The 16,826-nt window shown below is 32.0% G+C and overlaps 1 long non-coding RNA gene across 1 annotated transcript; it reads right to left on the bottom strand.

Annotated features, from left to right (window-relative positions):
* Window positions 1–11,200: 11,200 nt before the first annotated feature.
* LOC115875758 lies at window positions 11,201–14,999 on the bottom strand. Its single transcript, XR_004049052.1, has 4 exons — window positions 14,803–14,999; window positions 12,628–12,721; window positions 12,474–12,566; window positions 11,201–11,332 (listed from the first exon to the last, which is right to left on the bottom strand). It is a non-coding gene; the product is annotated as an uncharacterized LOC115875758 (long non-coding RNA).
* Between the last annotated feature and the right edge of the window lie 1,827 nt (window positions 15,000–16,826).

The following is a 16,826-nucleotide window of genomic DNA, read 5'->3' on the forward strand; positions in this document are numbered from 1 at the left end:
ATATAATGTCATTTTAACAGAACGTCTACGGTTTTTGTAGACCTATCTGTTTTAATCTTTGAATAAGAAGACTAAGGAAGGAGCATATCAAAAATCTTAGGTACACCGCGATGGGCCTCAAATATGGCCGACTTAAATTCCGGTTTATCAGTGTCGTTCTAATTTTATTTAAAAAATGTAAAACTATAATGTAGGGTAGACGTGGGGTAGACTCAATAATTTGTTGTTTTATTTTACGTTGTGAATAAATGTTGGTAGTTATTAAAATTGTTATAAAAATATATAATTCTAATAAAAATAGATAAGTTATGATAAGTATTTATTACCACAAACATCCGATACGCTACTGAAGCAGGTAAGTCAAATTAACGTATCTAAATTCTTTGACATCTAATCTTTGACAAGTAATAAATAAAAGCTAAAATGCAAGAAAAATATATAATTTAGTTAATTTAAGTGAATTTCATAAATGATCGGTTTACTACACGTATGTATATTATATAGTCACTTACTAGCGAAAAGTTGTTCCATTATTTCACTCAATTTTTGCCGAGATCTACCGCACGCTACACAACCAACTATTTTAGAGTCTTTTTCGATAAATCGCGATAGTGTCACTGTTAATTTAAGTTCTGCCACAATTTCCATCTAGATTTACTACCTTTATACAACTATCAGTAGTAGAATAAATAATAAATAACATAAAATAAGCTCCGTAAAGACTGAAAAATCCACAAAATTTCAAATCAAATTCAAATGTGTCAAATGAATCGTCAAACAGAACTGTCCCCACCCTAGAGAGCTTTTATGGTGGCTTTTCCGTCCACCATGCATGAATACATGGATAGCATTATGCTCCTTCCTTAGTCTTCTTATTCAAAGGTTTTAATAAACTAAAGTGTTCTCGAATAGTTGAATTTAAATATTGTAAATTTTTTTTTCTTCATTCTTTGTATTTTTTTGCTTCCGACGACGGAAAGAGATAAACTTTCCGAAACATTAAGCATTTTTTTGTTCGTTAGGCAAATTTGTATATCTCTAAACTTACTTTCTGACAAGTAATTTCCGTTTGGGATTAACGCAGAAGTGTTTACAAAACATTACTCTTTATTTTGTAGATTTTCTTGCAGTGGCGAAATACCTATATAGGATTTTCTAAAATAATGGTTGTAACTTTTATGATTGAGACTAAAATTGTGATTATAATTCCGACTATATTGTATAAACCTGCCATTACTGTTATATTTTACTGTTGCAATACCAAAGATTCTAATCCCCAACTGTAAACTATGTATATTATTTAAAAGAAAAAATTAAAAAAAAATGTTAAAATTGCTTTACAAAGATATATCATGTTCCATGATATTCATGATATATCATGTTTATATATCATGATTTAATAATTTTATTAATATAGTTTCGTTTTAGGAATGTCTTCACCATAACGATTTTAGAAATAATATAACCAGTAAAGTCTAATTGATATAAAATATATTCGATGATACGAGGAGATATATCTCTTGAATCGTTAAGCGGCAAATAACTGGTCTCTTTTTTGTGGTTTTAAAAAAAAATAACTTTTTTATTTTGTATATTTTCTTCTATAGTCTGTCCAACGAGAAGATCCTTGACAGTGATAGATGTGTCTGTCATTTTAATTTCAAAGTAGTTTATTTTATTTTACAAAGAAATAAGTTGGTACAACTGGAACGCATAGCAGGAAATTAATATATTTAAACCATTTAAACTGACTTTTGATATTTGACTGACAAGTGATTACTTCAATATATTGTGAAAAAAAAACTGTATAAAACTCAAAAAATGTAATCGAGTTATTTTATTTAATAAAAAATGGTATGTGTTAATACAAAACAAACAGGAACAAGATACCACATACCAAAAAAATATAAAAAAGAACTATTTCTTACTTTCAAGCTTTATGAAACTTCCCGCATTTACGATTATATTATTTATCAATATAACTCATGTACAAATACAAATTTGTAATATTCCACAGGAATAAATAAAACAACATAAATAAAACAAACTATTTTATTAATAATAACACTTACCAAATTTTATACCTTAAAGGTTGATTAATTAACTTTAATCTAAATTGTTTTAAACCTGAATTTTATAAATGAATGGTTTTTGTTGCCGAATTACTAGAATACAATATTTCAAGGCAGATGACGGATCTATTCGATAATTTTTATTCGAATAGTTTTCAACGAATGTTTTCTTACTAACTATCGAATTATTCGAATGAATTGCAACTATCGAATGTTTCGATAGTATTCATTCGATACTTCCCACTACTAGTTTTAACCATAAACTGTGCTCTGGGTGTACAGTTAATTTTCACTCGATTTTTCCTCTACTTGACTTCAAAAGACACAAAACACACGTAATAACACGAATCAAAATGCATCATCTTTCAAAACGCAGGGTACTTGACAAAAGTTGACACAAAATTATAACCCATAATTTGGCAAGACTTTGACAAGCGTCAAAAATCTAAAAATTCTAAAGGCGAGTTCATACGCATCGGTGTCCGTTTGTCGTTCATCGTTCCGTCAAACCAATAAAATTGAAATACGATCTGTCATTTTTGAAATAAACTAATAAAACTGGTTAAAAACAACAAGAGACGACGCATGACGGATTTATATTTAAACCCCATCCATAGTTAACTGAAAAATTATTAAGAGTATAGTGACGAAAACCTCATTTAAAATAATTTTTACTCAAAACTAAAATAAATTACAACCTTTTAAATTCCAACTAGCAGTAAGTGCTATTACAAGATAAAGAGGAGTACGATCCAAGTAAATAACGTCTAGGGCTTGACCTAGCCAAAATTATCATCGATTGTAATTCCCCAGCCGTCTTTGACGCCGTTTTTTTTTTCGATGATCATAAATAATTGTAGAGAGAGTTTAAAATTTATTGTCCATGTCAATGTTGTTAAAATATATCGAATTTTATCTTTGTTTAAATGGAATACCATGAATTACCGGTACTTTTAAATATAAAATTAAGAAATTAACTTCTTTTTAAAAATTTTATGAAATTTTAATGGTATTAAGACCGTTTGTGTTAAACAATACCAAGGAAATAATTAAAAGGCAAAATCAATTTCAGATCGCCCGTTTAATAATCTGGCCCTTATGCTAGGAAGCTTTTGTTTCTTTGTAATTCCGAACAATTAAATTTCTCGACTCGAGTTAATAGGTTGGGACAGCAGTAAAAAGGGAAGAGAATTCTAATAATATAGATAAATTTAAGGTTATTATCTAACGACGTTATTAAGAGGTCTTAATAACGTTTATATAATGCCCAATATAGGTCAAGTAAACAACGACATCATATAATGAAGAATATGGAGAGAAATGTAGAATTAAACTATGCGGGAATTATAAATTAAACACAGAATTTAAATGGTTATCTAGTTTAATAAAACTTAAGTATCGCGGTGTTACGTTTGGAGTAAATCTGTGACCTTAATAATGAACTATGACTAACCATCAATTCGAAGTTAAGGTAAAATAACAAGAAAATAACCAAGTTATTTTACTTTGACAATTTAGGTTAGGTTAGGGTAGGTTGCTGGGATTTGGGATCATGCTTGATCCCTCACTCGGAGCACGCCTTGGGCCCATTGCGATACCCCTGTATTGTTGTACCAAACTTTCCTCTCATTCTTTCTTTGCGTTAAAGCACTTCCAGCTCTTTGCAAAGTTCCCGATGTCGCTGATGTTGGCTTCTGCTGCTTCCTCTAGTCCCTCCAAAAAACCTTGCCTTAAAGCGTCGGTATTCCAGTGCCGGACAGTGGTACAGCAGGTGCTCTATGGTTTCTTCTTCCTCTCTGCACTCTCTGCAGTAGTCGTCGTTGGAAATTTTCCATCTCACGAGGTTTACCCCGTGGGGCAGTTTCCAGTGACGACACCTAGAATTATGCGTACTAGGTTCTTTTTGTGCTCTAGTAGTTGTTTTGTCTTTTTGATCTCTACCACTGGCCATAGTCTTCGAGCTGTAGCGCAGTCCTCATGGTGTTGCCACGTCTCTTACTGCTTGGCCTTGATGGTAGTTCCTATAGCTTCCTTCAGTATGCTGATCGTCACAAGTGATGGCTCCCTCTTTGGCGAGTCTGTCTGCTTCCTGGTTGCCCACCCTGACGCAGCCAAGACAGTGTTTCTCGGCATTCCATTACAGTTTTCGATCTCACTGATTGCATGGTGATGCTTCTTAAAGCGCCCAAGCTGTCAGAGTATATCACGATATCCCCTAGTGGTCTATCAACAATTTTCTCTCGTATACAACTAGCCACGTCCTTTATGGCGTAAATCTCTGCTTGTAGAACATTACAGCCTATCCTTAAAGATCGTCGGATGTCTAGTTCCTCTGAGAAGATGCCTATACCTGTGCCTCCTAAAGTTGCGGAAGCATCTATGTAGACTGCCAGCTCTAGAGTTTTCATTACTCGGTTGCTTTCCCATTATTCTCTTGTCGGGATGCGAATCCTTATCTTTTCTCCAAAATCATGTGTGGTGAGCCTATAGTTCGTTTTCTGGTCTAGCAGATGTGGACTCGTGTTCACCATGATTTTCCCTATCACTGCCAATATCCTCGAATGACCGTAGTTGGTCTGATTCCACAGATTGGATTCCCTTAATCTTGGACACCCTTAGCGGCCAGATCCTATGATTGCAAGTCCAGAATTGCTTCTAGCGCAGCTTGCGCTGTGTTGTTCCTTGCTCCAGTTGTACCAAGAGTTGCTAATCTCTGTACTATTGTGAGGCTTTGTTGTAAATTTAATCTGTTAACTATGTTGCGATATTATCAAGAAATTATGTTTTTTAAGCAAAAATTTAAAAAAAATCGAAAACATTTTTCAAAAAATTCCAATTTTTTTTGTGAACAAAATCTCAGAGGTATTTCTAGGGTCCAAACATACTACCCCTAAAAATATTTGCACTTATTTAAGACTCACTTAAATAAGTGCAAATATTTTTAAAAAACTGAGTAAACATTACTTTTAAATGGTGTGGTTTAAAATTCTAGAAAAATATTTTTTTTTTAAATAGATTTATATGTCTGGAAACTTTCTATCTTTTTTTAATCTTTCTAAAATTAGTGATCATTTTTAACAATCAAGATCAAGTTTTATGTCATTTTTTAGTAAATGACGTCTAGAAATCGACCTCGCCAAAATTATCATCGATTATCATACCCCAGCCGTCTCTGACGCCGTTTTTTTTCAATCATAGAGTATAAAATCAGAATTAATTTCCTTTTGCCTTACTTTCAACTTTTATATTAATTTTAATAATTCATAGTTTACGTTTACAAGAAAGTTTTATTAAAAGTAATGATAGAAGACTTCAAAATGTCAACAAAATAAAAGTTTACTTGTCGAAGTCGAAATTTCTTTGAACTCTCCGAATATAGAAATTGAATTTAAATATTTAACTTGCCTCGAACAAAATATAGTTTTCACTCGAGGAAAAGTTTCTTCCCGAAGAGAAAATCGACGAGGACTATCGAGGAACGTTAGTTTGATATAAACCGAAGCAACGTCTTGAACGATATTGAAGTAACAAACTAATTAAATTTTAGAAATAAAAACCTGATATTTGTATTTACTCTAAAACTATTAGAAAAAATTAATTAATTAAAATAAAAAATAAAAATATGAAATTATTACTTTATTACTAAAATTAAAAATTAACTTCATTAAAAGCATACTATCTAAAAGTTCTTTCAAAACTGTTTGCAATAATTATTGTAAAAATTCAAGGCCGTGACACACGAGTTGCCGAGACGTGACACAAAAGCTAGCGAGACGAAAAGTGGTAATGATGCACGTTGGGAATAAAAATTCAAGGCGGCGACACACGATCTAGCGAGACACAGCCTACGTCTTAGAAATACGTAGTGACGCGACATATATTTGTGAGCAGTCCACGTGTTTATTAAAAATATTGGTATTATACCGGGTGCATCTCAAAATTGGCTCACCCCTATAACTTTTTTCTTCAGATAAAAAAACGAGATTTAGTATGTTAGTATGTGCCATTAATTAGGATTAATTGACGTATTCAATTGTTTTGGTCACTTCCTGTTTCACCGAAAATGACTACAACTTTTGATTTATAATTGGCACACTCGGTATATTTCTACTATATTCGATAGAAAATGATACTCTAAATAGAATGACATATCATATTCAACTTTTGACATTTTTGCATATGGTTTATTTGAAATTGTAACAAATTGTCCAAATATGCTAAAGAGCCACCCTTGTTCCATTTGAAAAAATTAGATATGATTAAAAATACGATTTGGGTATATTTTAACCGGCCAGGACAAGACACGAAAAACATTAGACGATGAAATCTATTTTCCAAAGCTTCCTTGCTCCTAAAAATTAATGTTTTTAACATAGCCATGGCACTCTAGATTGAAATTTAAGATACGAGTTTTTATAAGCGAAAATGTCAAAAGTTGACATATAATATGTCATTCTACTCAGAGTGTCATTTTCTATCCAATAAAGTAGAAATATACTGAGGGTGTTATTTAAAATTTAAAAGTTGTAGTCATTTCCGGTGAAACAGGAAGTGACCAAAAACAATTGAATACGTCAATCAATCCTAATTTATGTCATATACTAACATACCAAATATCGTTTTTTATCTGTTATAGGGGTGAGCCACTTTCAAGAAGCAACTGGTATACAGGATGTCCCAGGTTGAGCGAGCATTAGAAGTTTCTAGAGAACTACAATATCTAGATCGGAGATTTTTTGCACATAAATGTTTCACAACGAGATCTATCGATTAAAAATATTTTCAATATGGCGGCACTTCTAGAAATAACGGAAGTTGACAGCAACTTTCTTATTTTAAATAGGTGTCCCATTTTTTATTACACACTTAAATTCTCTGTAAAATTTTATGAATTCTGATATCGAACACTTTATACCTAACATTAACCGTTTTTGAGAAAAAAAATATTTAAAACTGTTGGATGAAAAAAACTGCCAGTCAAAAATATGTGTATAGCCTAAATGTCAAATATAGTGATTACCACAGCCACTGTGCCATAAAGTGAAGACATATATGCTATCTATTTCAAAAATTAAATTGTTCAAATGTCATATAATAATAGCCGTAGCTGTCATGGAATTGAGTGATTAAAAAATTATCATAAATCATTTTTTTCAAATGGAAACCCACTTTTTTTAGTTCACTGGTGAAATGCCTTTTCAATTCGTTACTTTTTGACTGTAAATGTTCCTATACCTAAAATAAATCGTTTATAAGTTATTTAAGATTAAGTTTTAAAGCGTATATTTTTCTTGATTTTAACCAGTAAGCCTATGACACACAGTGCACACACAATTTTTCTTAAGATTTGTTTAGAAACTTCATCACGAAACATTTCTTTTTGAAAATGTCTGCAGTCCATTAAGAAAACAACAAAACGGAACCAACATTACAATAACATTAATATATTCTTTTGTGAGATCTGGAATCAAATTTATGCAAATTATCTGGTTTATTTTCGTCTGTCATTCGGTTTGTCTCTTTCGTCGTCCCTCTGGTCAATTCGAAAATTAATATTTATCCGCATCATGTCGCGGTCTCTAAGACGGAATTAATTCGTTTGCCCGGCCTAAGCAAACTTGCAAATTGTAGCCGACGACGACGTTCTCTTTGATGCTGAATTAACTTCTTAGTTGCTCCACTTTACCTTCTGTTCCCTCAGGAAACGTAGAATTTATTTTGATTATTCTCGTTCTAGTTATCTATACAGGGTGCTACAAATTCGAGATACGAGCATTGGTAACTCGGTAACCGTAATAGATACGAACATGGTTAAATTGGGGCAAAGTTGCCGTTTGGGATGTTCACCAAGATGCTATCAAAAAAGTTTTAAAAATTTCATGGATTGCTGAGTTTTTTGGAAAAAACGGATATTTTTGAAAATCAATTTTATTTTTTCCTGTCGATACTTTTTAGAAAATCAAAAAACTAATTGCACATTCTCATAGCCACTTTATTAGGGCTATCTGGTAGTATTTTTAGATTTTCAAATCAGATAATTTGTGAGATACATAGGTCAACTTAATTTTTTTAAATACGGACCTGCATTTTTTATTTCAGATTTTGAAAGAAATCGCTCCTCTGAGTACAATGATATGCCACACTTAATATTTTTTTTGTTTCTGTATAATTTCGAAATTTAAGTATATTTGTAGCAATAATAATTATGAGTACATATACATACCTCTATTTCGAACAAACAATAGAATGACAATCATATCTCAAAATATTATGTTAAATTATTAATAAAGAAAAATTCGAGGGGTCTCACTTGTGTAAAAAAATTGCATGTACTGCCAAAATATAATTTTACTGCCAAGAGACTATCATTGACTGCAAAGAAGACAGTGAGACACACCCTCGAAAAATTTCAAGATAATCAATATTCAAGATTTGTTGACTAAAAGAAGCTAAACTTTAAAAATTACTATTACGACAGTTGGGGGTTGAAACCTTTGGTGTTATATAGCAAAATAAAACACTAAATCACCACAATACACCAAAATACTTTTACTTTCACAATGGACGCGCGTTTCGCCAACCATGTAATGCAAGACTAAACTAAAATCTATTGTGTAAACTAAAATCTGTGTATGCAAGACTAAACTAAAATCTACAATTTGAGCGTTTACATACTTGCTCACTGTTTACCGATTGGGCGTGGCATGATCTAGCCAACCGGGTCAGAGCCAGAGTTGTTAAACTACACGTAGTAATTAATAAACTACATTTAGTACATGTCACAAATAGTTTTTTAAATGTCGAGTAGTAAATGTGTAGTTTATGTAACTAATGTAGTTGTTTTAAATAACAGTGAAAACATAACCTAAAAACTTTGTTTGTTGATCAATTTAAAGAAATAAAAAATCTATATTTTGTGAATTTGTTTCTTATTATGTGATATTTTTGATACTTAGTTAAAAATGCTTGGAACACGTCGATGTCTCCATACCTTGCTCTATACCTTCCGGGAAGAGGGGAATTATGAAGTTGTGCCTTTAGATGTAAAAAATCATATATTCTCCTGGAGAATGTCTATGGAGAATTTCTCCATAAGAATTATATATATAGTTATATATATTATATATAGTTTATTTTGTGTTCAATGTTACTTTGTATTTCGTAGAAAATACACTTTTGTTGAAAAAAAATTGTCTTTTTTGCTGATATTGTTTAACTTATACAAATATAATATAACTTCATACTTCCAAGATAAGAATTTGGCTTGATTTTTGTTTAAAGTCTAAATTGTTTGTGTTTTACTATATTTTTGTAGGTAGTTTTTGAAGGTAGTTTTTAAAATTTTAAAACGTAGTTAATACAAAAAACTACGCGTAGTTTTTGGCGTATTTTTTTGCTTCATAAACTACTTAACAACCCTGGTCAGAGCCCACCGAGCGTAACAATTAAATTTCCGCAACTAGAGGAGTAGGAACAAAGAACTGGAAGGAACTGGGCCGTTGTCTCTGTTCATACTATCTTTACATTTATTAGTTCTGATACTTTCATATGCATCTAATTGCCTGTAATTTGAGACTTGTTTAGTTAATTTTAAGTTATTAAGATCTATTATGATCTTTCAAATTTGATCAGCAATGCAAGATTTATCCGGTCTACCATATCTTATCTGAGCTAAATGTTCTTTAAATCTAGTTAATATTGATCTTCAAGGTGCCCGGTGGCGTAGAGGTACAGCTCTCGTCTACCATTTCAAAGGTTGTGGGTTCGAATCCCACAGCCGGCATTTCATCAGCCGATATTTTTAATGAAATAAAAATAGTTTGGGTACCTAGGTCGACGCAGCCTTAAATGAGTACTTGGGATTCACAATCCTGAGATAATAATAGGCGGTTAAAGCATAATTCTAGCCACATTACCTTGTATACCGAACGGCTCTAGTATGGCAAGCTGTACCTTGCTATAGTCTGTCCAACGACAAAATCCTTGACAGTGATAGATGTGTCTTTCATTTTAATTTCAAAGTAGTTTATTTTATTTTACAAAGAAATAAGTTGGTACAATTGGAACGCATAATTAATATATTTAAATTTTGAGTGACAAGTGATTACTTCACAATATTGTGAAAAAAACTGTATAAAACTGAAAAAATCTAATCTTGGTTAATTAACTTTACTCTTATTTTTTTCTGCAGTACTAACATTTATTATTTACCTATCGTGTGATGTTATTTTACAGATACTCCAGTTTTTGGTACCATATACGAGATGGTATACAACTTTATTTGTGGCTACTACAACTCTCTGGCAAAGTGTGTCTCTGGCGGTCTCTGTACACCGAATATTAACTGTAAACTATGGTCTGGGTCAACACTTAATATTCCCTCGAGTTTTCCTCCAAATAATTTTAAAAAACACGAAACACAAGTAACAACACAGTCGAAAATGCAAAATGCAAAATATTTATCATTTCTATTTGACACAAAATTATAACCTATAATTGGCAAGAGTTTGACAAAGGTTTGACAACTCTCAAAAATCTTAAGTCGAGTTCATACGCACAAGCGTCCGACGTGGCGTCAAACCAATAATATCGAAATATGATCTGTCGTTTTTGAAATAAACCAATAAAACTGGTTAAAAACAACAAGAGACGACGCATGACGTATTTATTTATAAACCCATCCATAGTTAACTTAAAAAATATTAGAAACTTTTTTTAGTGAAATAAATGGATTGGTATGGAAGTCATCTGCTTGTTTTCTGTCATCGTCTGTCGAAATCTTACCTGAGAAAAAAAACAGAGTATACTCCCAAGGCATTAAACGCTATATACGGAAGCTATTATTATTATTATATAGAATAAATATCTTCTAGTTTGCCGAACATATTTCTGATTATAATCTTTACAAGAAATTTCTTGTAAAGATTGTAATCAGCCCTAAGTGATTTTAAAGATTTTATAGAATACTGGAACTCTTATCTAAATTATTATTGGTCTTAATGAGGAACCAGAGTGTAAGTGCCTTATTAAAAATAACAAATCAACATAAACCATGTAGTCTCTTAATATAACGTACTCAGCCACACAGTAAATATTAAAAATACATTTTAAAATTTATTTACCTAAAATTTTGTTAAAGCTATATCACAGCTAGAGGCAGTTCCATTCTCTAAGATTGGTTTCTGATGAATCTTCAAACTTTTTTGTCTCTGTCATTCACTTTATCTCGTTTTGCTTCATCTGGTCAGTCCAAATGTCATCTACAACATTTTTTTTTTCAAATTATGGAAAGTTGCAAATTGCATCTTACATTTAGTTCACTTTCCTATCTGAGAAAATATAGAAATTTCTTATGAGTTAAATAGACTGCTTTAAATTACCATTAAACTGACAATCATATACCTGAATGTTATGTAAATATGAAAACAAAATAGGAAAGTAGATGAAAATTCACAAGCACATATATTTTGCGTCTGAAAGAAGCTAAATCCCTTTAAAACTTACAAAAGTAAAATTAATGATATTATAGGAGTATTTACAAAACACTGGGAATATTAACTGAAGACTTGAAGTAAATAATGTTCTAAGTGAAAAAAAATGTGTTTTCATGTTTTATTTTTAAAATGTCTTAAGTTCCATAACCAACAACACAATATAAAGCGCCACGGCTATTAAATTGTAATGAAAAACATTCTCAGTAGAGACACAGCCCGTTCTTATACATCGGTTATACAGGGTGAGTCTTAAATAAGTGCAAATATTTTCAGGGCTAATAGATCTCGATAAAAGAAACATATTTTGTCTTTACCGTTTTTCAAATAAATTGAAAATAACCCAGATATTTTACTTTGAAAATTTAAAAAAAATATATTTTTTTGCTATAACTTTGGGATCCACTGGATCTTTTCTAGATTTTCTTTCTTGTAAATTTAATCTACTACCTACATATGTTGCCATATTATTAATTATATTTTTTAACTAAATATCCACTAAAAAAATTTCCAAATTTTCAAAAAAATTTTTCGTGAAAAAGATCTCATAATCGTGTTTCTGGGGTCGAATATACTACCCCTAAAAATATTTGCATTTATTTAAGACTCACCTGTATAACTAACAAAGGTTGTTTATTTCGAAATAATGATTTTAGCACTTAGAACATTATTTACTTCAAGCTTTCAACTATAACATACATATTAATCTTACATACGTAAAATTATAATAATATATTATGATTAATCCTGACTTAAATCCTCAAAAAAATTATCCTTTTTTTAATAGTAAAATCATGAAAACCTGACAGGCTCTACTTTTCTTTAAGAAATTGATATTTAAGGGTGCCAAAAAAGGCCACAATATAAAAAATCACAACCAAAACAAAGCAAATACACGAATGAAACATACCTTATTACTGTAAATGTAAAATCTTCATGTAAATTCTTCAGCTAGTTTTTGTTTGTTATTTAGTTTGTCTCTATCTCCATCCTTCCGGTCAATCTGAAAATTAATATTTATCCGAGTCAGCGTCGGCGGTATGGAATGGAATTAATTCATTTACCCGGCCTAAGCAAACTTGCAAATTATAGCAGATGTGCTCTTTGATGCCGTATTAACTTCTTAGCCGCTCCAGTCTACCTTCCTAACTCTTCTCCCTAAAGGGAAGTAAAATTTATTTTGATTTTTCTCGTGCTAGTTATCTGTATAATTTTAAAATTAAAATAATATATCTGTACCTATAGTTATGAGTAGAAATACAGAAGTCTATTTTGAATTAACTTTTTTAATTTGACAAAGAACAACTCAAAAAAAATAACACGTGTATTAGAGCTTTATTATTATATATAAGACAAAAAAGTGAATAAGAAGGGTTAAAAAGTGAATAAGAAGTTCTAAAAAGTGCTATAAGTAGGTATTTTTTTAAGCGGGTGTCACAAAAAAATGAAGTTTTACGGATCTATTAACGTCCCTAAAGCGTATCTTTTATGGTCGCTTTTTTACTTTACAGCCGCTTTTTTACTATACGGCCGCTTTTGCAAACAAAGTCATTATGAGGGCAGCCTACTGGACACATTTAATTTACTTATTTGAGTTATTTTGAAAGTGTTCTACACAAGTTGTTGGTGTTCATACCTTTGGAAAAATCCCATCACTTATTGCACAGTATCTACAAATACTAATGAGTATACGGGTCATTTTTGTAGAAGTTCAGCCTCTCTCTTGGTTGAAACAGGGGCTAATATTTTAATGTTAAAAAGCCACGGATGTTGGAAGTCTAACTCTGTAGCAGAAGGCTACATTGAAGATTCCATTTCAAGAAAGAAGGAAATTTCAAACAGAATTCTTGCAGGATGAGAAGATACTTTAGGTATACGTTTTTCTGATCAAAATAATTCCAAAGAAATTCAATTAAATGGTACTTCAGTCAGCAGCTTTCCAACAAGTACCATTGTTACTGAAAATCAAGAAAATGAAATGTTTGTTAACAATGTCATGTCTAAAAGTGGTATTAATTTTTCAAAATGTAATAAATTTACATTTAACATAACAATTAATAACAAATAATAACAACTTCTGTTTATAATACTGTAAGTAATTCTGTACACATCTTTGTTACTTTTTATAATAATACACTTTTCATTTGGTTAATAAAAATTTGAATCTATTCTTGCAGTTTCGTCTTTATTTAGAAACAAAATTGTAAAAAAATGTTACATACTTCAGAAGACACTTGCTTAAAAAAATTAGTGTGCAGCCTCGTTCAATTTTATTTACAACTCTTTGAACTTTCTTCTTATATGTGTATGTCCGAATGCATTTTGTACTCTTTATTGTAAATGTTGAGATGTATTGATTTCGCTTTTACAAATGACGTGAAGTAAAATGTATTCATTTGTATATTATTTTTTAATATTTTATTGCATTTGATTTTCCATATTCAATGTTTTACCCCACGTCATTGTTAAGTTTGAAAGCTTATCAATATTGTAACGATGAATATATTAAATATTTAAAAAAAAACAGATCAAAACAACTTCAAATTAGTTTAAATAAATTGTGTTCAAATGTCCGAAACAAAAAAAATATTAAGTGTAGCATATCATTGCACTCAGGAGACCGAGTTCTTTCAAAATCTGAAATAAAAAATGCAGGTCCGTATTTAAAAAAAACTAAGTTGGCCTCTGTATCTCACAAACTATCACTTAATTTGAAAAACTAAAAATACTATCAGATAGCCCTTATAAAGCGGCTATGAGAATGTGCAATTAGTTCTTTGATTTTCTTAAAACTAACGACAGGAAAAAATAAAATTGATTTTCAAGAAAATCCGTTTTTTCCAAAAAACTCAGCAATCCTTGAAATTTTTAAAACTTTTTTGATGGCATCTTGGTGAACATCCCAAAGCGCAACTTTGCCCCAATTAAACTATGTTCGTATCTATTACGGTTACCGAGATACCAATGCTCGTACCTCGAATTTGAAGCACCCTGAATAAATATTGAGTGCTCTATCTCAAACCTAGATATTTAAAACTCATCCAGCCTGACAGGCGCTACTCCTATTTAAGTAATCGGCTTTTGGGCGCCACCATAAATGTTTATTTTACAAAGAACAAAACAATACACCAATATAGAAGAGACCTTGTTTTAGCTTGCCTACTTTGACCTTATTACTATTCTAACATAACAATTTGATTTCCATATTTCTGAAAACAAATTCATGTAAATTCTCTGACCTGCTTTTGCCTGCCATTCGGTTTGTCTCTTTCTCCATCCCTCTGGTCAACCCAAAAATTAATATTTATATCTATCAGCGTCGTGGTATCTAGACGGAATTAATTCATTTTCGCGGCCTAAGCAAACTTGCAAATTACAGACGATCTTCTCTTTGATATCGAATTAACTTCTTAGAGGTCCAAGTCGTCTACCTTCCGCTAACTCTTCTCCCTAAGGGGAAGTAAGATTTATTTTGATTATTCTCGTGATAGTTATCTGTACAATTTCGATACTATACAAAAAAATATCTATTAATAAAATATAATAAATATCTATTATTTAATAAATATCTTTTATTTTATTTTTTTTAAATATCTATTATTTAATTGTCTATCAAATTGAAATGTACCATTTTTTACCTATGTCTTCAAGTTTTCGTAGAAAATCTGTTTTCTTATAAATTAAACCTCATTTATCATTATACCCATGGAATATTGAAGACATTTTAGATTTTTTTGAAGCTATTGCTTTAAAAAAATGTACAAAATGTACAGATGGTAAAAATAATAATATTGTAATCCCTTTGGTTACCTCCCCCCTACTGTGGAGCTTGGTAGTGGATGAACTACTGGAAGAATTAACTCTAGCGGGAATACACTGCATAGGGTATGCAGATGACATAGTCACCATTGCACAGGGGAAACATGAAGGCACCCTGTGTGATATTATCCAAAGAGGACTCCGCATCGCTGAGAGATGGTGCAGGACTGTCGGGCTGAGTATTAACTCAGATAAAACCGCAGTAGTGCCATTCACCAGAAAGCGAAGTTTGAAAAACTTGAAAAGAATCCATCTAGATGGAAAGGAAATACTGCCATCACAGGAAGTGAAATATCTGGGAATAACCCTGGATAGTAAACTTCTTTGGAACAGTCATATTAAGAACATTACCAGCAAAGCCCCCAAGGCTCTCATAATATGCAGAAGACTGGCGGGAAATAGGTAGGGCTGCGCCCCTAACATTTTGCGCTGGATGTATACCATGATAGTAAGACCCATATGATTACTTATGGAGCAGTTGCTTGGTATACAAAACTAGAGCAACATACAGCAAGGCAAAACCTGTGCAAAGTACAGAGACTGGCATGTATCTGCATCACGGGTGCCATGAGAACATGTCCAACAGCAGCAATGGAGCTCATTCTAGACCTAACACCACTGCACATTGTCGTCGGTAGTGATGCCAATGCGACAATGATTAGAATGGTCATTGACGGAAACAGTACTGGGAGAATTTTCAGGTCAGGGGCTTGGAACACCCTCAAAAAGAAACTTCCACTTCTCCAACACCCAGTGGATGACATACCAAGAATTTACAACTTTGAGAAACACCTCACTATTGAGTAATAAAAAGGATTGGAAGAAAGAAACGCTTACTCAGCATATAAAAGTCCATACCATCACGTGGTATATTGATGCTTCCAAAACCAAAGCAGGGACAGGGATAGGAGTATTTGGGCCGAAAACTAAATACTCCGAACCAATGGGCACCTACCCCAGTATCCTTCAGGCAGAAATTTGCGCTATCGAAAGATGCGAACAATTTATCTTAGATAGGAACTATCGAAAACAGGAAATTGCCATCCTATCAAGCAGCACTTAACGCGATCAACTCAGTAACCATCAATTCGAAGTTGGTCAAAGAATGCCTAGAGAAGCTCAACAAATTAGGTAAAGAAAATAAAGTCCTCCTACTCTGGGTGCCTGCTCACCAAGGGATAGAAGGCAATGAAAAAGCAAATGATCTAGCTAGAAAAGGAGCGAACACTCCACTAACAGGTCCAGAACCGTTCTGTTTTCCAAACGGGAACCAACTGAAAGCGGAACTGAAGAATCTGGAAGACTCCATCCGTAACTTGGAATGGGTGTCCTCCAACGGTCAACGGTCTAAGACACTCGAAAAAGTTCCACAGAACTTATGACCGAGAAAAATCAAAGGTTTTCCTAATTAAATAATGAAGAAACATTTACTTTACTAATAACA

The sequence above is a fragment of the Sitophilus oryzae genome, unplaced genomic scaffold (genome assembly GCF_002938485.1).
Source record: "Sitophilus oryzae breed Bouriz unplaced genomic scaffold, Soryzae_2.0 scaffold_1396_pilon_pilon, whole genome shotgun sequence".
Lineage (NCBI taxonomy): Eukaryota > Metazoa > Arthropoda > Insecta > Coleoptera > Curculionidae > Sitophilus > Sitophilus oryzae.